Source organism: Neoarius graeffei, chromosome 12, assembly GCF_027579695.1.
Source record: "Neoarius graeffei isolate fNeoGra1 chromosome 12, fNeoGra1.pri, whole genome shotgun sequence".
Taxonomy (NCBI): Eukaryota; Metazoa; Chordata; class Actinopteri; order Siluriformes; family Ariidae; genus Neoarius; species Neoarius graeffei.
In genome coordinates, this window is record NC_083580.1 from 40,533,291 (window position 1) to 40,560,774 (window position 27,484).

Sequence of the window (27,484 nt, forward strand, 5' to 3'; positions counted from 1 at the left end):
GAAGCCAAAATTAAACAGGAAAAAAGCTTAATTGAATATAATTGCTACACATATTTTACTACTACATAAAAAACAACCTCTTGAATGAAATGTAGTAAATAATCACCCATTTAGTACACGTATTTCATTCACAAATGTAATGCTCACACTACTACAGTATCTCTGATTTGTGCAGACTACATTTTATCTGGATTTTCTTTTTTTTTGGGGGGGGGGGCTTTTATCAGTTTGTCTTTTTTCTTAAAATTTTTTTTTTTGTTGGTATTCAACCTCTTTTTACATTTCACATACTTGCCCCATTGGGCTTCTTGTTTTAAATATATTTAAACAAGAAGCCTGTATTTTACAAGTGAAACCCAGGATCCCTTTGTTTGCTTGCTTGCTTGCTTGCTTTCTTTAAAATTACCTCAACTGTGTTGGAACTGAACACAGTGCACTCAGTGGTCTGTGGTACATTAGTACAGTGTCTTGCAAAAGTATTCATTCCCCTTGGTGTTTGTCCTGTTTTGTCGTATCACAAACTGGAATTAAAATGAATTTTGGGGGGTTAGCACCATTTGATTTACACAACATGCCTACCACTTTAAAGTTGCAAAATGTTTTTTATTGTAACACAAACAATAATTAAGATTTAAAAAAAAAAAAAAAACAGAAATCTGTAGTGTGCATAGGTATTCACCCCCTTTCCTATGAAACCCCTAAATAAGAGCTGGTCCAACCAGTTAACTTCATAAGTCACATAATTATTTGATTAAGAGCCACTGGTGTGCAATCAAAGTGTCACGTGATCTGTCACATGATGTCTGTATAAATCAACCTGTTCTGGAAGGACCCTGACTCTGCAACACTACTAAGCAAGCAATATGAAAACCAAGGAGCACTACAAACAGGTCAGCGACAAAGTTGTGGAGAAGTATAGATCAGGATTGGGTTATTAAAAAAAAATATCCCAAACTTTGAATATCCCAGGAAGCACCATTAAATCCATTATAGCAAAATTGAAAGAATATGGTACCACGACAAACCTGACAAGAGAAGGCCGCCCACAAAAACTCACAGACCAGGCAAGGAGGGCATTAATCAGAGATGCAACAAAGACACCAAAGAGAACACTGAGGGAGCTGCAAAGATCCACAGCGGAGATGGGAGTATCTGTCCATATGACCACTTTAAGCTGTACACTCCACAGAGTGAGGCTTGATGGAAGAGTGACCAGGGAAAAGCCATTGCTTAAAGAAATAAAATAAGAAAACACATTTGGAGTTTTCCCAACAGCATGTGGCAGACTCCCCAAACACATGGATGAAGATTCTCTGGTCAGATGAGACTAAAATTAAACTTTTTGGCCATCATGGGAAACACCATGTGTGGTGCAAAGCCAACACTTCCCATCACCCTGAGAACACCATTCCTACAGTAAAGCATGGTGGTGGCAGCATCATGCTGTGGGTATGTTTTTCATCTGCAGGGACAGAAAAGCTGGTCAGGATTGAAGGAAAGATGGATGGCACTAAATAGAGGGCAATTCTGGAGGAAAACCTGTTTGAGTCGACCAGAGGTTTGAGACTAGGATGAAGGTTCACATTCAAGCAGGACATTGAGCCTAAACGTACTGCTAAAGCTACATTGGAGTGGTTTAAAGGGAAACATTTAAATGTCTTGGAATGGCCTAGTCAAAGCCCAGACCTCAATCCAATTGAAAATCTGTGGCATAACTTGAAAATTGCTGTACACCATTGCAACCCATCTAACTTGAAAGAATTGGAGCAGTTTTGCCTTGAGGAATGGGCAAAAATCCCAGTGGCTAGATGTGCTAAGCTAATAGAGACATACCCCAAGAGTCTTGCAGCTATAATTGCAGCAAAAGGTGGCTCTACAAAAGTATTGACTTTGACCTATGCAATCCAGATTTCTGTTTTTTCATCTTAATTATTGTTTGTGTCACAATAAAAATAAAAATAATAATAATAATAATAATTCACCTTTAAAGTGGTAGGCATGTTGTGTAAATTAAATGGTGCTAATCCCCCAAAAATCCATTTTAAATCCAGCTTGTAATGCAACAAAACATGACAAACACCAAGGGGGATGAATACTTCTGCAAGACACTGTATCAGCTCTGCTTCTAACCCCAGTGGCTTCACTCTTGTATTGTATTATTGTACTATTCTTTCTTTTTGTTATTGTTATTTCTCATTGTTATTTTTATTGTTATTCTTTCTTATTGTTCATATTGTTACATTTCTGTTAGTTGTTTACTTAAACAATATTTGAATACAAAAAAATCCATGTCAATTATTTTTCTAAGTGGGCGTTATCAATGATTTTTTGCAGACCTCATATACAGATTGGTGACAAATTAAAGGAAAAGGATAACTCACTTATGCTGTGGGAAGCATTTTGCTGAATTGGATCACTTTTCACCTTAGAGCATAGGTGGTCCCAATCATGGTCCTGGATTACCAGCCTTCCTGTACCCCCTGCTCTAACACACCCACTTCAACTCAGGAAGGGCTGTCATTGAGCTGATTAGCTAAATAGGACACATTAGAGCAGGCAATGCACTAAAATGTGCAGGACATGGGGTTACTCCAGGACCAGGTTTGGGAACATATTCCTGAGAGGAAAGGGCAAAAATGCAACATTTCTATCTTGATGGGAGTGGTCTCATGATGAATTGTTCCCATCCACAGGCCTTGAGGGTTCCCTGAATGATCTGATGAGTATGAAAAGGATGTGAAACATGCTATGCCCTTTGCAGTCATCAGATCCCAACCCAGTTGGACATCTGTGGGAGATTCTGGACTGATTTCTGTGTAAGGCAGCACTCTCCACCATCAGAACACCAAGTGAGAGAATATCTTTGGTGTTCAGTACCTCCAGGACTGTTCCAAAATTCAAAACAACATTGAAATTGTTCTGGTTGCTTGTGGTAACACACCTTTCTAAAACACTTCATGTTGTTTTTTTCACCTGTGTGTATATAGCATAGAAGCATTTTGCTTGACCAACTGATGATGTACATACTTTTGGCCAAAACATCATCTCTCATTACCTCTAGCCGCTTTATACTTCTACAGGGTCGCAGGCAAGCTGGAGCCTATCCCAGCTGACTACGGGCGAAAGGCGGGGTACACCCTGGACAAGTCGCCAGGTCATCACAGGGCTGACACATAGACACAGACAACCATTCACACTCACATTCACACCTACGGTCAATTTAGAGTCACCAGTTAACCTAACCTGCATGTCTTTGGACTGTGGGGGAAACCGGAGCACCCGGAGGAAACCCACGCGGACACGGGGAGAACATGCAAACTCCACACAGAAAGGCCCTCGCCGGCCCCAGGGCTCGAACCCAGGACCTTCTTGCTGTGAGGCGACAGCGCTAACCACTACACCACTGTGCCGCCCGCCAAAACATCATGTTTCTCTGGAAACCTTTTTATACTATGTCCAAGTGTATCAAAAGTATTTACTACCCCCACATTTATTACTAAGGGACACTGCAGGTATCTCTGGATAAAGTAAGAAATATTGAATATGTAGAATTATTAGGCGCACAATGGCGCTCACAAAATATTTCTAGCTGATCTTCTATGGAACTTGAAAGCTGAAAAGTATTTGAATACAATTTTTGGATATTTCTATACATTTTATACATGTGTGTAGCAGAATAAAGATCTGTTGTAGTGGTGTTTGGCCTAAATGGGTCTATAGGTGCTAAATCACTTGGTGATAGCTGGCCAATCATCACTAAGAGACGCACTATAAAAGCGGGTCACTCTCTTGCACTCTTCCTTTCATGCTGAGAGTGTGCCCTGTTTCCACTGCACCTTGCTTCCACACTGTTGCAGGTAGGAGAGCAGCTCTGTTAGTTTGCAGTTTGGTTTGTCCTTGTTGCGCTGCTGTTTATATGGGCTGCCTGTGATTTTGTACAGTGTTTCTCAACCACTGGGGTGTTTCTCACCATCTAGTGGGCCATGAATTTTTTTTAAAATTGAAGATAATTTTTATTCGTAGTAGGGTACAACTGCTGGGTTGCATCTAATATCACATCCGCCTTCTTAAGCTACTGTCACACTACAGTTCGCGATGCTTTCTGATGGATTATCAATGAAAATGAGGCATTTTGGTGGTGATGCATGGCGATATACACATGAGCTAAAAGTTGTGGTCCCACAGCAAGTGAACACTCGATTGTCACACCTTTCTGCACTTGAGTCTGGCGCAGCTTGAGCAGCCGTGTGCGCCCACTGAGTGCATTGTGCTCTTGGGACCCGGTTGTTATGGGAAACACCCGATACTAATTTGAGCACAATCACCTGCACAGATACAGATGCTGTTTTCACAGAGGCTTTGTGAAGTATTATCATTATCACCATCACATTTGTTTCTAACCAAGTTTATAACACTGTTTAAATACACTGCTTTATGATTCTGCTTTGCTTTCATTTGCGTTTTGTTTTTATAAATATCATGCTTGCTAATAAACACTCTTTCTGCACTTAGATCTGTCTACCGCCGTCTATCTTGTAGTGTCCTGATCCCCAGATCTTTAACCCAGCCATATATAAAAGGTTGTGCAGTTCCATGCTCTTCCAGGTTTTCATCTGTTTGTCTGGGTAGAATGATATCTGCAGCACCAGGTAGTTTGAGATGTTGGGGAACTCAATGGATGGATAATTTTCCAACTCATAGGAAAAATCCTTCTTTGTTAAAGTGCATATTCTGGACCAATTTCGTTTTTTTTTTTTTATATGAAAGTATGTCCCTTTACACACTCATCCAGAAGGGTAATTTTGCACAAGGCCATCTGTCTACAGCAGATAAAAATAAAATAACAAAACGCGTCTGGAAAAATCCCAAGGGAGTCCGGAGCCAGATTCGTGACATTACCTGCGGAAGTGCCAGCAGGCTGTGAGAGCTTGCATAGTTTCAATAGATTATTGGATTCTAGCCAAAATAATTGGGGATCTTTTTTAATGGGCCTCGACTTGTTCCAAGTATGAATAGGTGGGCCTCAAAGCAGAAAAGGTTGAGAACCCCTGATTTTGTAGCTCCTCTGGCTGTTGCTTCCCCTGTTCCCAGCAGTAACCCTCTTGCCGATCGTTGCTGCTATGTCCTCTTTTCGTTGTGCTGTGAATTTTCTTCCAGTGGCATGTAAATAGGAGTTTTGCTTTAGGTAACAGCTGCAGTAGCAAACTAGTGCCTGCAGGCTCCCTCATCCTCCTGCTCATGAGAGCTGGCGCTACCCGATTGGTATGTAACCTACTCTGGCATCAGCTTTCTATTTTTCATTCATTGTTTCGGTTAATCTGACCTTTATTATGCATCATAGAAACTGGCTTGCTGTTGGTGTTTGCAGCCTCACTGAGGAACTGTGTTACGACCTCCTACCACTAGGGGCCCCCAGTATATTTTTGTATGGTTGCTGCACCTAATTATTTTACAGGTGGCTGGTGTAGAGCCAATGATGTCTCCCCTATAAATACTAGGGTGGAAGCCTGAACACACACACTCTCCTCGGGGGCTGGCTCCATGCCTATCTGATGCCTGCTTGTTTCTCCTTTGTGGTTGGTTTCCCCGTTGTATATACTTTAATTTTTTGTTGGTTCTCCCTTGGTTTGTTCTGTTATTATTTTACAATAAAATACCCCTAGACTTAAACGAGCCCTGTGACTTTTGTCATAGATGTTACACTGCTACATCAGTTTGTAATTATATATATATATATATATATATATATATATATATATATATATATTTAGCCATGAGATTAGCTGGAATTTAGTAGGTTTAATCTTCTCATTAAAAACCTTAACATTAATGTAAATCCATATGTTCCCATCATTGTTTATAAACAGGTGTTACAAACTGATGTAGCAGTGTAACATCTATGACAAAAGTCACAGGGCTCGTTTAAGTCTAGGGGCATTTTATTTAACAAATGTGTCCGTAAACACATTCGGGGTACGGACAACATTATAGTGGACGCTTTGTCCAGAGTGACTTAGTGGTGTCTTCTACGGTATACCCGTATGATTTTTTTTTTTTGGTGTTTGGTAATGTGTTTCATATATATATGCTTGCTAATGGGCTACTGGAACAAGACATCGATGGACGAGGACAGAAAATACGGATTTGCTGGAATGCTACTATACAAGCAATCCCAGAGAGAGGGGATACATGCAGCAAATGTGGGACCATTGGATACTTCGAAACCCACAATCAAGGCTAACAAAGAAACAGCTATTAGCCCAGTGTTCCAACATCCGTAATCGAAATCTACTATCACAACTAGAGATTAATGAAATACAACAACGATGCTACGGCAAGGGGGAGCCAGGAAGACAGGTCAGCGGGGAGATGTCATCATCATCCCCACAACCAGAGATTGGGTACCAGGCCCCAACAGCTAACAGCCTCAACACAAGAGCTGCTGACCTGAGAAGGAAGATCGTGACCCAACTGGAAACCTGGAGCCCCCGACGAATACCGAAGCTGAGTTGCCAAGTACCTTCAGAAGATCTACTAGTAGATGTGAATGCTGCTCTGAAGACAGTCTCCACAAGAACCATCACTGAGACCAACAAGCTGATACACAGTACAGCAACAGTAATCATGGAGATGCTTGGACACAAGGTGGGCTCGGGACATAAACAGTATCCACCATGGAAGAGACGATTAGAGGCCAAGATGAAGGGAGCACGGAGAGAAGTTAGCCAACTAGCTGAACTACAGAAAGGGAACATGGTGAATAAAGGGGCACCCAGGAAGTACAACTCACTCTCCATACCAGAGGCACTCGAAACTGCCAAACAGCGACTAACAGCTCTGGCCACCCGGTTGAAGAGATACACCAAGGAGGGAGAGGCCAGGAGAATAAACAAGCTGTTCTCCACTGAACCAGCCAAGGTGTACTCTCAGTGGCAGGGGAACAACAACCGGTCAGACCCACCAAGAGCTGAAGTGGAAAAATACTGGAAAGACATATGGGAAAGAAAGGCATCACACAACACCGATGCCCAATGGTTATTGGACCCAAGAGCTGACCACAGCAACCTCCCAGAACAAGAACCAGTAACCATCTCAATGGCAGACGTCCAAGAAAGAGTGTCAAAGATGAAGAGCTGGACAGCACCAGGCCCCGATATGATCCATACGTACTGGCTAAAGAAGCTAACTGCACTCCATGAACGCCTAGCAGCACAGATGAACCAGCTGCTGAGGGATGAGACCCACCCAGAATGGCTAACCCAAGGCAGGACAGTCCTAATCATGAAGGACCCCCAGAAGGGACCCATCCCATCCAACTACCGGCCAATTACCTGTCTCTGCACAACATGGAAGGCCCTGTCAGGCATCATTGCGGCAAAAATGAGTAAGCATGTGGCTCAATACATGAGCGAGGCACAGAAAGGGATTGGCAGTAACACCAGAGGAGCCAAGCACCAGCTACTGGTTGATAGAACAGTCGCCCGAGACTGTAAGAAGAGACAGACCAACCTGTGCACTGCCTGGATTGACTACAAGAAAGCCTACGACTCAATGCCACACACATGGATACTGGAATGTCTGGAACTGTATAAGATCAACAGGAACCTAAGGACCTTCATCCAGAACTCAATGGAAATGTGGAAGACAACCCTAGAGGCCAACTCAAAACCCATTGCCCAAGTCAACATCAAGTGCGGCATATACCAAGGAGATGCGCCATCACCACTGCTGTTCTGCATAGGCCTGAACCCCCTCAGTCGGATCATCACGAAGAGCGGCTATGGGTACCGATTCCGTAGTGGGGCAACAATCAGCCACCTGCTCTACATGGATGACATCAAGCTGTATGCCAGGAACGAGCGAGAAATAGACTTGCTGATCCACACCACCCGGATCTACAGCGATGACATAGGGATGTCATTCGGATTGGACAAGTGTGGCCGGATGGTCTCAAAGAGAGGCAAGATGATCTGGACTGAGGGGATTGACCTACCAGAGGGCAACATAGGTGATATCCAAGACAGCTACAAGTACCTTGGCATCCCACAGGCTAATGGAAACCATGAAGAGGCCACAAGGAAGTCAACCACAGCCAAATACCTCCAGAGAGTAAGGCAGGTCCTGAAAAGTCAGCTGAATGGTAAGAACAAGGTCCGAGCCATCAACATGTACGCACTACCAGTCATCAGATACCCCGCTGGTATCATAAACTGGCCAAAGGAGGAGATAGAAGCCACAGATATCAAGACTAGAAAGCTCCTCACCATGCATGGAGGGTTCCACCCCAAGTCCAGCACCCAGAGACTATACACTAAGCGGAAAGAGGGAGGCCGAGGGCTAGTGAGCATCAAGACCACGGTCCAGGATGAAACATCAAAAATCCGAGAATACATCAGAAAGATGGCCCCAAAGGATGAACTGCTAAGTGAATGTCTCAGGCAGCAGAACCCTGATGAGAGCGCAGAGGAGGAAGAGGAACAGACAACCTGGAGGGACAAACCCCTACATGACATGTACCACCGGCAGATAGAGGAAGTGGCTGATATCAAGAAATCCTACCAGTGGCTGGATAATGCAGGACTGACAGACAGCACAGAGGCACTAATCATGGCAGCACAAGAACAGGCCTCTATGGCACAAGAGCCATAGAGGCCAGGATCTACCAGAGTAGATCAGACCCAAGATGCAGACTGTGCAAAGAAGCCCCTGTAACAGTCCAGCACATAGTAGCAGGGTGTAAGATGCTAGCTGGATCAGCGTACATGGAGAGGCACAACCAAGTGGCTGGGATAGTATACAGGAACATCTACAACCAGTATGGAATAGAAGTACCCAAGTCCCAATGGGCCATACCACAGAAGGTGGCTGAGAACAACAGGGCCAAGGTTCTGTGGGACTTCAGCTTCCAGACTGACAAACAGATCCTGGCTAACCAACCGGACATAGTGGTGGTGGACAAAGAGCAGAAGAGGGTGGTGGTGATAGATGTGGCGATCACAGCTGACGCCAACATCAGGAATAAGGAACATGAGAAACTTGAGAAGTATCAAGGGTTGAAAGAGCAGCTGGAACGGATGTGGAAGGTCAAGGGTTGCGTGGTCCCCGTGGTAGTGGGGGCACTTGGGGCAGTAACCCCCAAACTGGGAGAGTGGCTCCAGCAAATCCCAGGAACAACATCTGAAGCCTCAGTCCAGAAGAGCGCAGTACTAGGAACATCGAAGATGCTGCGCAGAACCCTCAAACTCCCAGGCCTCTGGTAGAGGACCAGAGCTTGAGGATGACATGGATACCACCCCCCTGCCGGGGGTGAGAAGGAGATTTTTTTTATATATGAACCATTACGCGTTTTGTTTGCCTTATTGTGCCTATGTTTGTGCCACACACCCGTTCTCTCTGTGGACTTGGTGCGCGTGCACGTTTTTTTCACTTAACTACGTTTGTGTGTCTTGCACCCGACCTGCCTGTGGACGTGGTGTATGACGTTGTTTTTTTGAGTTAGTAATTTGGGAACTATGTCACCAACTTAGTGGGGAGGTGTTATGTCCTCCTACCACTAGGGGCCCCCAGTATATTTTTGTATGGTTGCTGCACCTAATTGTTTTACAGGTGGCTGGTGTAGAGCCAAATGATGTCTCCCCTATAAATACTAGGGTGGGAGCCTGAACACGCTCTCTCTCCTTGGGGGCTGGCTCCACGCCTATCTGATGCCTGCTTGTTTCTCCTTTGTGGTTGGTTTCCCCGTTGTATACACTAAATTTTTTGTTGGTTCTCCCTTGGTTTGTTCTGTTATTATTTTACAATAAAATACCCCTAGACTTAAACGAGCCCTGTGACTTTTGTCATAGATGTTACACTGCTACATCAGTTTGTAATAAGCTGCAATCGTCGTGGCCACACTGCAGGAACGTTGCTGCTTTGCTTCTAGCTGTTTTGCCTCTAGTTTATTTGGCTGAAATCATTTAAAATTATTATATACCTTTTTAACCTGGGCCCACCTTAAAAGTATGAATGACAGGGCATTTGGTTGTGAGTAGGGTTCAAATTAAATTGTTCTGATTTACTTATAATTATTTTGCACTTAAGTTGCAGTGTTGCAGCTTATTTTCTACCTTACTGTTGTATAGGTTATTTTGCTTATTGTTTGAGTTACAGTTATATGGATGCCCATCCACAAATAATATTTTGTATGGTTTTTGTTTGTTTGAGTTGCAGTCACACAGCTGCTTGTCTATAAATATTACTTGTTTATTTAATTATATTTGTAAATTGTAGTTTGGGTTTACTCTTTCATGTAACACTTAATTTGTGTATTTTGTTATATGGTTTAGATGCTGGTCTGTTAATTTAGTTGACTATTTAGCACCAATTATTAGTTTCCTTTTTTCTTCAGTTATCCCTTCTTTTAGCTATATCACTGGCAGGAGGCCATTGTGAGAGCTGCTGATAACATGTGTTTAGGTTTCAGCATTTGGCCACTGATTTATTATATATTGTGTGTTTTTGCTGTAAGTGTAATCCTGCTAATTGTGTTTTTTCTTCTTTCTTTAGGAGCTGGGCATCTGTGGTGGTGGGATCCCTTTCCTGTGTGCTGTATCTTGAGAACAACCAGCCACTTGTAATATATAAAAACACATTAGACTGGTACCAAAATTCAAAAAAGTGCTTATTTAAGGAGTTAAAGGGATTTTTTGAGACAAAGTCGGCAAACACAGTCTTATTTTGTCAATTTGGGTGTGCCGAATTCAAATCTGCAATATGCCGAGCTCTATCTGACCTCTGTTGACCTCTAGAGGTCATTGAACTTTGGGCCTGTAAACGTCTCAGCTGAACCCAGTTTCTCAGCTTTCTAAGGAATGAAATATACTAAAATGATTAAGTTAGCAAATGGCCTTGTTTGTTAAATGTTTGGGTGCTGAATTCATTTTTCATTTGTAAAACGACATATGACCTCTGATAACCTCAAGGTCATTAAACTTGGCCTATAGGCCTATGCATTTAACGGCATTTTTAAACTGACTTTACTCCCCCAAAAAGAATATGAACAGACAAAAAACAAATAGAAAGGAACAAATACAACATTAAATGCCAGTCCATGTGACTTACTTTTCACAATGAGAATACCTAGGCGATCACCTTACATAACATTGCATTACATTTAGCGGTTATTGTTTATACAAAGCTACTGAAAAAAGGACAGATTCAGCAGCATACAAAATGTGGGGGCATACAGGTTAATCAGGGTTAGTATATATGAGAGTTTTTTTCTTTGTTGTTTTAAACGGGGTAAAGCCTTTACAAAAAACAAACAAAGAAAAACTTTCATATATACTAACCCTGATTAACCTGTATACCCTGTATGCCCCCACATTTTGTATGCTGCTGAATCTGTCCTTTTTTCAGTAGCTTTGTATAAACAATAACCGCTAAATGTAATGCAATGTTATGTAAGGTGATCGCCTAGGCATTCTCATTGTGAAAAGTAAGTCACATGGACTGGCATTTAATGTTGTATTTGTTCCTTTCTATTTGTTTTTTGTCTGTTCATATTCTTTTTGGGGGAGTAAAGTCAGTTTAAAAATGCCGTTAAATGCATAGGCCTATAGGCCAAGTTTAATGACCTTGAGGTTATCAGAGGTCATATGTCGTTTTACAAATGAATTCAGCACCCAAACATTTAACAAACAAGGCCATTTGCTAACTTACTTAATCATTTTAGTACATTTCATTCCTTAGAAAGCTGAGAAACTGGGTTCAGCTGAGACGTTTACAGGCCCAAAGTTCAATGACCTCTAGAGGTCAACAGAGGTCAAATAGAGCTCGGCATATTGCAGATTTGAATTCGGCACACCCAAATTGACAAAATAAGACTGTTTGCCGACTTTGTCTCAAAAATGCCTTTGGGTGTCACAATTCTGGATTTTGGTACCAGTCTATATGTCCTGCCATACATACATTATATATATATATATACATACATATATACACACATATATATATATATATATATATATACATATATATATATATATATATATATATATATATATATATATATATATATATATATATAAATAAATTTTTTACCTGTTTGCAAATGTCTTCATTCTGAAGTTGTAAGGGGTAAGATTTACCTTAAAAACCTGTCAAAATTACAGGTTACAGTTTTGTGATTTAAAAAAAAAAAAAAATGTAGACCCTAAATACAAATATCAAAAATTGAAATCTAAAAAAATACAGATTTTATGTAAATTAGATAAAAGGTGAAAAATATGGGATTCCATGGGAAAAGTAGATGCTTTCAGAGTGGCTGAGGTCAGAGTTTAATGAATCAGTCACCTGCCAAAGAATTTGTTCTACTGACATTTAGCTAACGATTGCTAGCAAGCTAATGTTAGCATAGTTTAGCTTGCTAGAATATTACCTAAATAGTTAAGGTAGATATACAGTACCAGTTGAAAATTTGGACACATTTACTTATTCATTCATAGGTTTTTCTGTATTATGTCTATTTCCTACATTGTAGAACAATAATGAAGACATCAAAACTATGAAATAATATATGGAATTATGTGGTAAGCAAAAAAGTGTACAAAAAAAAGTTTCACATTTTAGATTCTTCAAAGTTGCCCCTGTTTACCTTGACACGTAGGTCTGAACCATTATCCTAAGCATGATAATTGGATCAAGCTCAAGTTTTAGGCTGTAAATCTGCTTAAACTATGGAATGCCATTGAAGTGCAATATTAAATACATAAAATGACACAAATATTAGTACTTCCCCTTCAAAGTACACAATAGGGTTAATCTGAGTATCTCTAATCGAGGTCAATCAGCACTGGTTATTATGTCATGGAAAGCATGGATTCAAATAATGAAAAAAAAAAAAAAAAAAAAAAAACAGTTGCCATGTTACCTAAATATGCAATCTGACCTCATTCCATTTTGCAGAAGATGACCCGTCATGTCATCATGGACTTATTTGAGAAGCACTACCAGTCAGCTCAACAACTTCAGTATATGTATATTTTATCCCACAGCAGGGAAAAGATCTGAAAGAAGCTATTGATGCTCCCTGCATTTGAAGTAAATTAATGTATGCTCTCCTTTTTCTTAAGTCTGCTCTAAGAGTTAAGTTATGCAAAAAGGCTTGAGTTAAAAAAGAAAAATTGGCCTTCTCAAAATGATAGTACCCTTTAAATGATTATTAATTTGAAAAGTTATAAAGTTATGTATAAATTATCATTTATCTTCAGTGTGAGTACAGTATATTTAATCCAGTATGCAACCTGTGTGAATTATTGCTTCATGTAATAATTCATTATGCATAACAGACATTGCTATAAAGTGGTGTATTTTAATACATAATTATTACTATTATGAATTTATTCATGGACCATTATAGATTGATATGTTTTATATTCAGACCTACAATAGCTTTGCACACGATTGGCATTATCTTAACCAACTTCATGAGGTAGTCACCTGGATTACTTTTCAATTAACAGGTGTGCCTTGTCAAAAGATAATTAGTGCAATTTCTTGCCTTCTTAATGCATTTGAGATGAAGCAGTAAATAGTAAATAATAAAAATAAAATAAATAGCCCTATTCCACAACTGTAGTAATCCATATTATGTAAAGAACCAGCTCAACTAAGTAAAGAGAAGTGACAGTCTGTCATTACTTTAAGACATGAAGTGTCTTTTAATTAATAAAAATAAAGTAATTGAATTAGAAGGTGTCCAAACTTTTGACTGGTATTGTATACTGAGCATCGAGTGTTGAATATCATTGTATAAAACTAGCTTTTGGTGTCGAACTTATTTGTTTGACCAGAAAAACAATATTTCTGAGATTTGTATTGAGGGCTCTAAAAACCATAGGTAATAATTTTGAATTATATGCTTTCAACATTTTTGAAATAATCATAAAGTTCATGTTCAGATAATTCTGTCACATTACAAGTTCCATAATCTTCATTTTAGTACAATCTTTGTTGCATTTATTACAACAAATGATCAACCAAATCAATATACCCATTTTGGTGGAAGGATATGGAGTAAATGGCTAAAGAACAAGATAAAGAGACTGAAAAGAACAGCATTATGGCTAAAACAGAGCATCATCGCAAACAAATGTTAAGGTGAGAGGTTCAGAGGACTTGATGCAAAGAATGCTCATTCTGTACTTTTAACTTTACCTGTATATTTATTGTCAAAGTGGTTTTTCACCTCTTTACCAGTACCCAGACAGCATGGAGGAAAGCCAACTTGGCTTGCAAGCTGGTCATCAATAACCTGGAAATACATAAAATGGCACTCAAATATTAGTTTATATTGCTTACCTTATATTGCTAAGATAAGAAATTTAATGTCACTACATGATGCAGAAAAACTAGTTCATGCTTTTATTATCTCCAGGTTGGATTACTGTAATGGCTTACTGTCTGGACATTCCAATAAGCGCATAAACAAGCTCCAGTTAGTTCAAAATGCAGCAGCAAGAGTCCTTACTAGAACTAGAAAATATAATCACATCACTCCTGTCTTATCCACACTGCATTGGCTCCCAATCAAATTTCATATCGATTATAAAATACTACTATTGACCTTTAAAGCACTGAATGGTCTCGCGCCACAGTACCTGAGCAAACTTCTGGCCCTTTATGACCCGACATGCCTGCTTAGATCAAAAGGTGCAGGCTATCTACTGGTACCTTGTATAGTGGAGGCTACATCAGGGGGCAGAGCCTTTTCTTACAAAGCCCCACAGTTTGGAACAGCCTTCCAAGTAGTGTTCAGGAATCAGACACAGTCTCAGCATTTAAGTCTAGGCTGAAAACATATCTGTTTAGTCAAGCCTTTTGTTAAGTGTTTATGAGGGAAAGGAGGAGATCTGGAGGGTCCTCAGACAGAGTGTTTTGGTAAACTGGGATTTATGGATACTGTCAGTGTTAGGATTGATGGAGCTGTGGTGAAGTTAGGATCCAAGAGCCAAACACAGACAGTAATCCAATAAATAATATGATTTAATTCAGGGAAGAAAGGGCATGGCAAAACGGTAAGCAAACAGGACAAAAAACAAATGGCAAAAAATGAGACAAAATGAGAAACAATTTGACAAAAACATGAGACAGGCAAAGACAAAAACACTAGTGCAAAAAAACATGAACAAGAGAAGACCCTTATTGCAAGAAACCATGAACCAGAAATAACCCTTAGTGCAAAAAAACATGAACCAGAAGAATGCTAGTGCAAAATCCATGAGAAGCAAGAGAGGCACAGAAACAGCTAGAGAAGCAAATGAGACGTTCTGGCAAAGTCTGAGTCTGAAAATGGCTTATTTATACACAGCAGTGAAAACCAGGAAGTGAATATGGGTGAGAGGGAATTCCTGTCCCAGATCCGGATTGGTGCTGGCATGAGAGATCTGTAATCTCCGGAGTGGATGTCTGGGGCGGAGCATGACAGTACCCCCCCCCCCCCCTTCAATGAGTGCCTCCAGGTGCTTTAGGAAGAGTGTCGGGGTGTTGCTGGTGGAAGTCAGAGATGAGGGTTGGGTCCAAGATGAACCTGGCAGGGACCCAACTTCTCTCCTCGGGACTGTAACCTTCCCAGTCCACCAGGTACTGGAGTCCTCTGCCTTGCTGCCGCACCTTCAGCAGCTTCTTGACTGTGTAGGCTTCACCACCATCGGTGAGCCTGGGAGGAGGAGGGGGGTTTGGAAGGTGGGAGCAAAGAACTAGAGACCAGAGGTTTAAGCTGTGACACGTGGAATGTGGGGTGGATGTGTCACATGGTGAACGGTAGTGCCAGTCTGACTGAACATGGGTTGATTACCTTTTTGATGAGGAAGGGTCCTAGGTACCTGGGAGCCAGCTTGTGGGAGACGGTTCTGAGTGGCAGATGGCATGTGGAGAGCATGACTCGTTGCCCCACCCGGTAAGTGGGCACCTTAGAGCGACGTTTGTCAGCCTGCCTCTTGGATGCTAGGGAGGAGTGAATGAGTTTTCTCCGGGACAATGCCCACGTCCTCCTACAGCAGCGTATGAAGATCTGGGCAGAGGGTATGGCAACCTCCTCCTCTTGGTTGGGGAAAAGTGGTGGTTGGTAACCTTGGGAGCACTGGAAGGGTGAGAGACCTGTGGCAGATGAAAGAAAAGTGTTTTGAGCGTACTCAATCCAGGGTAGGTACTTACTCCAAGAACTGGCATCTCTGGACGCCATGCACCGGAGTGCAACCTCCAAAGCCTGGTTCGCCCACTCTGCCTGGCCGTTGGTCTGTGGGTGGAAGCCTGAGGAGAGACTACAGGTGGCCCCGATGAGTTTGCAGAAAGGCCTCCAGAATTGCGCAGTGAACTGAGGACCCTGGTCAGAAACGATGTCAGTGGGCAGTCCATGTAGATGGAAAATGTGCTGGATGAGTAGTTCAGCAGTTTCTTTGGCTGAGAGGAGCTTGGGCAGAGGGATGAAATGAACGGTTTTGGAGAAACAGTCAATGACCGTGAGAATGCATGTGTTGCCATCAGAGTTGGGGAGTCCTGTGACAAAGTTCAGGCCGATGTGAGACCAAGGTCGATACAGAGTCAGGAGGGGTCTTAGCAAGCCGGCAGGGGGTCAATTGGCTGTCTTGTTCTGGGAGCATGTGTCGCAGGCTGCCACGAACTCCTGGACATCCTCCTTGATGGATGGCCACCAAAAGCGCTGCTGGATGAGTGCCAGGGTTTGGGCGGCTCCCAGATGACAGGCCAGCTTGGAGCCATGACCCCACTGCAGCACCTGGGTATGCACAGGACCGGGAACAAACAGATGGTTAGGAGGAATGTTGTTGGGGTTACCTTCACCGGGGTCCTGCTCCAAGGCCTTCTGCACGAGCGTCTCAACCTCTAGAATGGCGGCTCCCACCAGGCAGCATGGAGGAAGGATGGTCTCGGGTAGCTTGGACTCCTCTCGGTGGGAGAACATCCTGGACAGGGCGTCAGGTTTTCTGTTCTTGGAGCCTGGGTGGTAGGAAAGTGTGAAGTTGAACCAGGAGAAGAAGAGAGACCAACGGGCTTGACGGGAATTAAGGCGTTTGGCGGACTTGAGGTACTCCAGATTCTTATGGTCGGTCCAGACTAGGAAGGGGAACTCCGACCCCTCGAGCCAGTGCCTCCACTCCTCCAAGGCTAGTTTAACAGCCAGTAGTTCTCGATCGCCAATGTTGTAATTCCGTTTGGCTGGGGATAGCTGGAGGGAGAAGAAGGAGCATGGGTGGACCTTGTCGTCACTGACCCTCTGGGAAAGTATAGCTCCGACCCCAGACTCGGAAGTGTCGACCTTGACAATAAACTGCTTGGTTGGATCGGGTATGGTGAGAATGGGTGCTGTGGTAAACCTGTGCTTGAGAATAGAAAAGGCTTTCTCTGCTTCCTCCCCCCACTTGAATTGGGTCTTGGTCGAGGTCAGGGCTGAGAGAGGTCTGGCCACCGTGCTGAAGTTGCGAATGAAGCGCCTGTAGAAGTTGGCAAATCCTAAGAAGCGCTGGAGCTCTCATCTCGAAGATGGGGTGGGCTAATCGTCAACTGCCTCGAGCTTGAGGGGGTCCATCTGGACCCTTGCCGGGGAAATGATGAATCCCAGAAACAAGACAGAGCTCTGGTGAAATTCACTCTTTTCTGCCTTGACGAACAACTTGTTCTCTAGCAGGTGCTGGAGGACCTGCCGGATGTGACCCCGATGTTCCTCCAGGGAGTGGGAGAAGATCAGGATTTCATCCAGGTACACAAAAACGAAGATGTTTAGGAAGTCCCTTAAGACATTGTTAATGAGTGCCTGGAAGACTGCGGGCGCATTGGTCAGGCCGAAAGGGACCACGAGGTTCTCGTAGTGACCAGTGGTGGTGTTAAAGGCTGTCTTCCACTCGTCCCCCTCCCTGATCCTAACAAGATGGTATGCATTGCATAGATCTAGCTTGGTGAATACCTTGGCTCCCTGGAGTAGTTCAAAGGCTGTGGTCATGAGCAGTAGTGGGTAGCGGTTCTTGACCGTGATGGCATTGAGACTCCAATAGTCAATGCAGGAGCAAAGTGACTTGTCCTTCTTTTCAATGAAGAACCCCACCCCTGCTGGGGAGGAGGAAGGGTGGATGATCCCAGCTGCCAGTGACTCGGTGATGTACTTTTCCATGGCTTGTCTTTCGGTTGGAGAAAGAGAGTAGAGGCATCCCTTGGGTGGCGCTGTCCCGGGCAGGAGGTTGATACCACAGTTGTAGGGTCTGTGAGGAGGGAGGGACACTGCTCGGGTCTTACTGAAAACTAGCTTAAGGACCAGATATTCTGGAGGCACAAGAGAGGTCGGGAAACTCGCTGGCTGAGGGCTGTGGTGGTTTGGCGGGAGCCAGAGTGGAGTTCAGACAGGAGGCCAGGCAGGAAGGACTCCAGCCTAGGATGGTGTTATTAGTCCAGTTAAGTTGGGAATTGTGCTGCATTAACCATGGTAATCCTAGGACGATGGTTACATGGGGGTTGTTCATGATGTGAAGCTGGATGGTTTGAGTGGTTACCGGAAACCCTTAGGGTGAGCAGGGTGATGCTGGTCAAGCCAGTGCCACTGAGTGTCAGGACAGTGAGAGGGACGTCAAGAGCAAGTAGCAGGATTCCCAGACACTTGGCAGTGGCAGAGCAGATCAAGTTCCTGTCCACCCCCGAGTCGATGAGGGCCTGGAGGTGGTGATGCTGGTTGTCATGGATAATGATGACAGGAAGTAACAGACAATTAGTGGGGGACTGGTTCCGAGCATTGCCCACCAGGGCCCCTCGATTCACTGGTGGGCTCATCCTTTCAGTGGGCCGGCTTGGCAGATGTGTCCCAGCTGACCACAGTAGAAGCAGGGCCCCGTGCTCCGCTGGCGATGTTGTTCCTCCACTGACACCCAAACCTGGTCTACCTGCATGGGTTCGATGGATGTGGTGGGAAGTGGAGAGGAGGTGAGTCTGGAGCGGTTCTTCTCTCTCCTCCGTTGCTGGATCCAAGCGTCGATGCGGTTGGCAAGGTCCATGAAGCTGGCGAGGCCTGCCGGCAATTCCCACAATACCAATTCGTCCTTGGTGGCGTTGGACAAGCCGTGCAGGAATGCGTCGATCTGGGCGTTCTCGTTCCAACCGCACAAAGCCGCCAAAGTCCGGAACTCAATGGCATAATCCAAGGTAGACCGGAACCCCTGCCGCAGCTCCATGAGCTCTCTGGCTGCCTCCTGGCCAGACAGAGAACAGTCAAAAGTTTGCCTCATATCCTCGGAGAAATCCTTGAAACTGGAACAAAAGGGTGCATTGGCATCCCAGACCGCTGTTCCCCACTCTCTGGCCTTGCCAGTGAGGAGTGTTATTGTATATGCTACCTGGGAGCATTCTGTGGGGAAGGCCAGAGGTTGGAGCTCTAGGATCAACGAACATTGAGACAAAAATGATCTGCAAGTACCTGGTTCTCCATCGTAGGGCTGAGGCGCTGGAAGTCTCAGTTCGTGGAGAAAGGTGGTGGCAGGAGCTGAAGTAGGAGATGGCTGAGCAGGGGTAGGCACAGCTTGACAGTGCTGCATCTGCATGGTGATAAGGTTGAGTGCGTTGGACAGGGTGGCGAGGCTCTGGGTAATTTGTTGTACCGGTAGGTATTGTTGGTGGGTCCCGAGGAGAGTCCCTTGCTGCTGGATGGCCATTCTCAGATGGGCAAGTTCCACTGGATCCATGTTGGCCAGAACGTACTGTTAGGATTGATGGAGGTGTGGTGAAGTTAGGATCCAAGAGCCAAACACAGACAGTAATCCAATAAATAATATGATTTAATTCAGGGAAGAAAGGCCGTGGCAAAAAGGTAAACAAACAGGACAAAAAACAAATGGCAAAAAATGAGACAAAATGAGACAAACTACTTGACAAAAACATGAGACAGGCAAAGACAAAAACGCTAGTGCAAGAAACCATGAACAAGAAAAGACCCTTAGTGCAAGAAACCATGAACCAGAAATAACCCTTCGTGCAAAAAACATGAACCAGAAGAAAGCTAGTGCAAAAACCATGAACAAGAAAAAGTCCCTACAGAGCAAAACCAAGAGAGGCACAGAAACAGCTAGAGAAGCAAATGAGATGTTCTGGCAAAGTCTGAGTCTGAAAACAGCTTATTTATACACAGCAGTGAAAACCAGGAAGTGAATACAGGTGAGAGGGAATTCCTGTCCCGGATCCGGATCGGCGCTGGTGTGAGAGAGCCGTAATCTCTGGAGTGGATGTCCGGGGCGGAGCATGACAGTCAGTCCCCCACTTGCTTGCTCACTTGAATTTGTTGACCGTGTAATGGCTGCTGCTTTATATTCTGGGGCAACCTCACGCCTATGTTACCTTCTAGCTCTCCCCTTTTAGTTATGCTGTCATAGTTAGTTTTGCCGGAGTCCCTGCTTGCATTGAGTCACTTGAATCCTGAGATAGAGATGCTGACCTCTTCTGCTCCTTGGACCTGCCTGATCCATCCTGATGCCCTATGTCTGGTCAGTCTCATCACATTGTTCCTGTGGAGGACAGCCCCATATGGACAGTTGAAAGTCACACTTGGAAGATGCTCTGGACACTTACAGTAATGCTCTTATGGCTAAGGACTACAGTTGACTTGCTAACTTTTAAGACTGCAGTTGTCATGAACAGTTTTGCACTCAAGTTTCCATCAATTGAAGGGTTATAACATCAACAAAACTGACTTCATGTTAAAACCGTTAATGTTATGATCATGTTGTCTGTTGTCGCCCAGGTGGGGATGGGTTCTCTTTTGGGTCTGGTTCCTCTCGAGGTTTCTTCCTCATGTCGTCTGAGGGAGTTTTTCCTTGCGACCATTGCCACAGGCTTGCTCATTGGGATAGATTAGGGATAAAATTAGCTCATGTTTAAAGTCATTCAGATTCTGTAAAGCTGCTTTGCGACAATGTCTATTGTTAAAAGCGCTATAGAAATAGATAAACTTGACTGGAAAAGATGAGCTACTATATGGTGGGGACTCATCAGTAAGGCAAAGGTAAGTCATGTTCTCAGTGATACATTTTGAGGGAAACAAATTGCTTTTGAATGGCTTTAAATACATTCTACTTAAGTGATCCGATATTCATTAATTGCTTTTGGGGTGAATTGGATATGAGCAAAGCCAGTCTATCAATAAGGATCTTCATAGATTCCCGAGCACATTACAGAACAGTGAAATTGTGAATAGGCTTTAAGGCACAACCCTGTAGAACTGTGGGTTGTTTATGGCAAAGGACAAAGAAAGAAAAAAGCTGCACACAAAGTAGGAATGGTACAAGACTACAGAAGTAGATGAACACCTCTAAACAGTTAATATTCTGAGTTGTTAGATGAACTTGCATCCATTCTTACTGAGAACATTAAAGGGTTAAGGAATTTCAGTCTCTCATTGTCACACATGACGCGGAAGCCCCGAGTTCACGGCAACCTTCAAACTTGGCTGCCATGGAATACAACTCCCAGCAGACACTGCATTGCCCTTTCTCTCCTGAATTCTAATCCATGCTGCACCTGCTCCACATTCCCCTAATCACCACTCCCACACTCTCCTTCAGTTTGCTCATTGTGAAGTATCACTCAGTGTGCATTACCTGAACATACCAAGCCTTGTTATTCCATGCTGATTTACCCTGACTTTAACCATTCTTCTGTGTTTCCTGACTTTGTTTACTGCCCTGCCTTTGACACTCTGGCTGTGCCTCGCTGGACCCTTTGCTCTTCCCTGACTGTGATTTTGGATTACAACTTGGATTTGTTTGCCAATTTGCTACACACACGCTCTCCCTTGTGATTGTATCCATGAGCTGTCTGCAAACCTGACAGAATACTTTGTCTACATCATGGATGCAGCAGAGGAGACACAGCAAACAGCTCTTTCAGTACAGGAATGCCTATTAGAAGAACAATCAGCAGACACTGACTGAACTGGACATCTGCATTTGTCAACTTACTGCTGCTGTCTTGCAGGCTCTCCTAATGCGTTCCACACCCACTGCAAGTGCTCCCCCACTCGTGCCCCAACTGGATAAATTCTTCAAGGAGGTTTCTGATTGTAAAGGCTTCCTGCTTTAGTGCTTGTTCTTCTTCATGGTGCAGACAGGGACAATTGATCAGCAAAAAAAAAAATGCTGAACCTACTCACTAGGAAGGTGCTTAATTGGGTGACCACTGTGTGGAAGAGGGGTGCCAAGCTCACAACTTTATATGCACTCTTTGTTGAACTGTTTAAGCGAGTGTTTGACCATCAGCCAGAGGGTATTGAGGTTGGTGAGAAGCTACTAACACTACAACAGGAGGACAGAAGAGTAGCTGAATGTGTGCTGGAGTTCTGTACCCTTGCTGCTGAGAGTGGGTGGAACAAACCGGCCCTGAAGGCCACCTTTCGTCAGAGACTTGACCCCCTCATTCTGACCAAGCTGGCCTGTCGTGATGAGCAGCAAACTCTGGACTCTCTCATCGACCTAGCCATCGGACTAGACAACCTCCTCCAGAGCAGGCTGTCACTACAAGGTTCTGCAGTGAATGCTCTGGCCACTGCTACCCCTACACCCATGGAGATCTCCAACACTTGCATGACACACTCAGAGCGTGAACGAAGATGCAGGGAGGGTTTGTGATTCTACTGTGGAGGAGCCAACCATCTGCTGGTTCATTGTTCCATCCAGTCTGTAGGCCCTAGGAGATCTGTCAGAACCAAGGGAGCGACGAGCACCCTTATCTCTCTCCCAGTGAGTCCCACTCCATCTCTACCACACCAGTCTATCAGTGCTAAATGTACTATTAAACCACTCAGAATCATCCCATGTTTTCTCTGCCCCAATAAACTCTGGGGCCACCAGCAACTTCATTGACAGTGAGGTCATCCAGAAGCTCCAGTTATCCATGCAAGAACTCCTGTAGCCAGTAAGCATTAAGGCAACTGATGGCAGACCCATCGGTGAGGGATTCATCACAACATGTGCCACAGCCACTGGAACTTCAGGTCAGTGCCCTATACAAGGAAACAATCTCCCTCTTCATCACCCGTACCCAAAACAAAGCCATCATTCTAGGATTTCCCTGGATACAGCTCCATGACCCTCACATCTCCTGGCAAAACAGGGAGATTCTCCAATCTGTCTCCATCTGCCTGAGCTCTCCCTCACCTCCACCTCAGTGAAAACCCCAGTAGCACAATTCACATCCCAGCATGCTACCACACATACAAGGAGGTGTTTAGTAAGGGGAAGGCCAGTGGGCTACCATTCCATCAGCCATACAACTATGCCACTGACCTCCTCCTGGGCACCATACCTCCACATTGTTGCATTTACCCCCTTACTCCTAATGGTTAAAGAAGCAGCTTTGGGACCAAAAGGTTGCTGGTTTGATTCCCTGGACCAGCAGGACTGGCTGAAGTGCCCTTGAGCAAGGCACCTAACCCCCAACTGCTCCAGCAAGAGTGGTGGTGTACCTTGTGTCTGATTAGCCAAAGAAAAGCTGATGAATATGTACAAGAGGCACTGTAACAAGTTTACATCCATCCATCCATCCACATCACCCACCTCAGCAGGGTTTTTCTTTGTGAAGAAAAAAAGAGGACATCTCAGGCCATGCATCAACTACAGAGGCCTCAATCAGGTCACAGTGAAATACCCATACCCCCTACATCTGGTTCCTTCTGCCCTGGAGCAGTTGTGCTCAGCACAAATCTTTACCAAACTTGACCTCAAAACCACCTATGATCTGGTATGCATTTGGGAAAAGGATGAATGGAAAATGCCGTTTAGCACCACCATGGGGCACGTCAAATATTGTGTGATGCCATATGGGCTATCTTGCTCACCCAGCATCTTTCAGTGCCTGATCAATGACGTGCTCAGGGACATGCTCAGCCACTACATCATCACATACTCATACAGCATGCTCCACTACTCTCCTGATGAGGAGAGCCACGTAGACTATGTTAAGGTCATACTCAGCTGGCTCCTGGACGATCACTTGTCCATCAAAGCAGAAAAATGTGAATTCCATGTACCACATCACATTTCTGGGCTATGTTATAAATGCTGAAGGAGTCAGAATGGACCAAGACAAGGTATCAGCAGTGAAAACATGGCTGACCCCCACAATGGTTAAGGAGTGCTGACAGTTCCTGGGTTTCACAAACTTCTATTGCCGTTTCATTGTGAGCTTCAGCTCCATTGCTGCCCCCCTCATGTCCCTACTAAAGAAGGGGCCCAAGCACCTTAAATAGAACCTGGTGGCTGAAAGTGCATTTCCCCAGCTAAAATCTGCCCTCACCTCAGCCCTCATTCTCAAGCACCCTGACCCCACCAAGCTCTTCACCATGGAGATTGATGCATCGGAGTCAGGGGTTGGGGCAATACTCTCAACACTTTGTGGAGAGACCCAAGCTACATCCAGTGGCATTCTTTTCCAGAAAACTCACACCAGCAAAGCAAAATTATTATGTCGGGAACCGGGAACTCTTGGCCATCAAGACAGATAGCCTGAATTATCAAGACAGATAATTCAGGCTATCGGTCACCAGGATGCCACCTGGCAGGGAAGCTGACTTTGGTGACTCTACCATCACCCACTTTCCAACATCATGTGTCCTGCAGCTCACTGATCCTTCAAGGACCTTGGTCTGTCCAGCTGCAATGGTCTCAAAGTCTCTACTATGAAGCCTCACCTCTCCCAGACTGGAATCAATGGACTGTCTTTTCCTGATTTCAAGGGTCATTAAGATGACTTTGTAGCAGGGGCGATTTCTCAGAGACAACAAGGGAAGCCGAGCTTCCCCTAAAATTCTCTCCCCAAACTGCGGCATCTACGACGTTGAATTCTCATTAAAACAATAACTTGCATAACATAATATATGCCCAAGATTGTATTTATGTTCATAACTATCCTGTAACTTATTTGAGTGATGTCTGATGAACTTGCAGTTCGCTATGAGAATCACCTTTGCTGCCAGGCTGTAACCTTTCTTATTTCAATGGGCTCTATGGACTGGCAGCAGTGTTGCCAGATTGGGCGGTTTTAAGTGCATTTTGGCGGGTTTTGAACATATTTTGGGTGGAAAACGTCAGCAGTAGCCTATCTGGCAACACTGACTGGCAGCCGGGTATCCATTGCAGTCTACTAGACGGCTCTGAACAGCCAATTTCGGCTAGTTGTTATTGGTTAAAATCAACAAAATCGTCACTTCCAGGGAAGCCGGGCTTCTCTGGGACTAAACGAGACAGTGGGAGGGACAAGAAGCCGGGCTGATAAAGGATTATTGGATGTAGTGTTTGAAAGACATGAGGAGGGCGGTACTTCGGTGAGGAACACGGAAGTATGATCAGTCAGTCCCTAGCGGATGTCGAGAAAGTGTAGTCATGTGCTAAAGTGCTGTCCGAATTTCTTTTCATATAAACAGTTCTTCTCATTGATGTCTCTGTACATTACTCTGTAAATAAATGTAAATATTACTCGTTGTGCTCCGTTAACTTTCATCCATTCTATCAGTTTGATTATTCGTGAATTCACTCGTTTATTTCATTTGTAGTTCAATCTGGTTGTAGGCTAGCTTGAGCCTTATTGGGATCTGCAGTGCTAGCTGCTAACAGAAATTGGTAAAGTCTCTGGAAAGCACAACCAGCTGGTATGACAGGGTCACAGACCATTTTCTGGAAAAGGAGCGGAGGGCAGAATTTGTGTATAAATAGTGTTCATGTTCATGAATCTGAAGTGTGTATATTGTTCAGTAATGTTAAGAGAATGGTGGGCTCTGTGTTATAGGTTATACCTGGGTATAATATTCAAGGTTCTGTGTGTTGCATAGCCTACCTGGTTATGAATTTCCAGACTGTGTTGCAGAAGATGTTCAAGGATGTGTTGCACAGCTGGGTGTTGTGTTAAAGACTCTGTGTTGCATATCAGGGTATGATGTTCAAGGCTCTTCGTTGAATAGCCAGTGATTTTTGGATGTTTGATATTTTTGATTAAGGATATGAGGCACTAGCCTGGCAAGCCAGACTATAACATGAAATGTACAAGCAAAAATACTTTCTGCCACTAGGTAGGGTTGTCTAGTTCACTATGCTAATGGGGCACACCTTTCTATGCTTTGATATCCGGCCTACAGGTTTTACGATGAATGCGTAAAATGGGCTTCCCCTGTTTTAAAACCCAGCAGCCACCACTGCTTTGTAGCCATAAGGAAGAGACTCATAGTTCTGAGGTGCAATGTCTGCATACTTTTCATAAAGAGCTTCCAAAGTATTTGTACCTATAAGCACTCCTGACAAGGTGAAGTGCATGTCAGGTACAACCAAAACCAGTGTGGTACCTCAATGTCGGCTCCGAGCAAACTCTTTGGGAGTCTGATGGTGGCCTGAACATAGCCAAGGTAAGGTACGCTTTGACTGTTGGCTCCTTCCACTTCAAGCAGGTCATTCAAGGAATTGATAGGTAAATGAGACAGGTTCTCTAGATAGAAGGAATTGGGTATCATCGTTACTTGACAGCCTGTATCCAACAAGCAACTGCAGTCTTTGTCACCTATGGTCACTTGTGCGGTGCACTTGGCTCCAATCAGACCTTTTGGCAGGGTCACTGATTGTTTTTGTGTGTGAGTACACACGTGCTCTGTGCGGCTTCTTTTTGGGACACCTTGTCTGTGGTCCAGTCCCCGTTTGTCCCACAACCGGAACTGAGTCTAGTTTAAAGGATCAGGCTTTGAAGCACCATTTTCAATGCCCCATGTTAACTGCTTTTCTCTTAGCTGCTTCCTCTTCTCAGCTACAAGAGATGGGTTTGGCTCACTTTCACAATGAGACTTGATGTGTCCATCCTCTCCACATCTAAAGCAATACCAGGGCCTTGGTCTATTGCTTGTGTTGTTTACATCTTGGCTGTGGGGCTGCAGCCTTTGAAATGTTGGAGTGATAGCTGGGGAATGTGTGCTAGCTTTTTGGGGAGCTATTGGTCTGGCAGCTGATTTAGCCTTTCTACTGTCTTTCTGTGTGATACGTGTGAGCTGGGACTGTAGATCAGCTATTTGTTTCTTTAGGTCTTGGATTTCAGACCTGTGACAGAGAACTGGCTGAGAGGAGTTGCAGTCTTCTTCACTCTGCACATAAATACCTTGATAATGAGAAGACACTCTTAGCTTTGAAACATTGAAATGCTGTTTCATGCGGGATGCTTTGGAAGAATGCTTATCTTCTGCTGTGCGGAGTAACAGGAGAAGTTCAGCAAAGGTTGGTGGATTAAGTTTCTTTTGTTCTAGTTGGAGTTCAGCTATCAAGATGTTATCCCAGCAGCCTCTGACAAACTGTCTGAGAAGGTGCTGGTCAAGGTCACTTGCAGTTACACCTCCCCTCCTGAGGGTGGTGTTCAGCATCACCTGCAGCCATTGAAGATAAGCTGAGGGTTTCTCACCATTATCTTGCATTGTGTTGAGATACTTTGC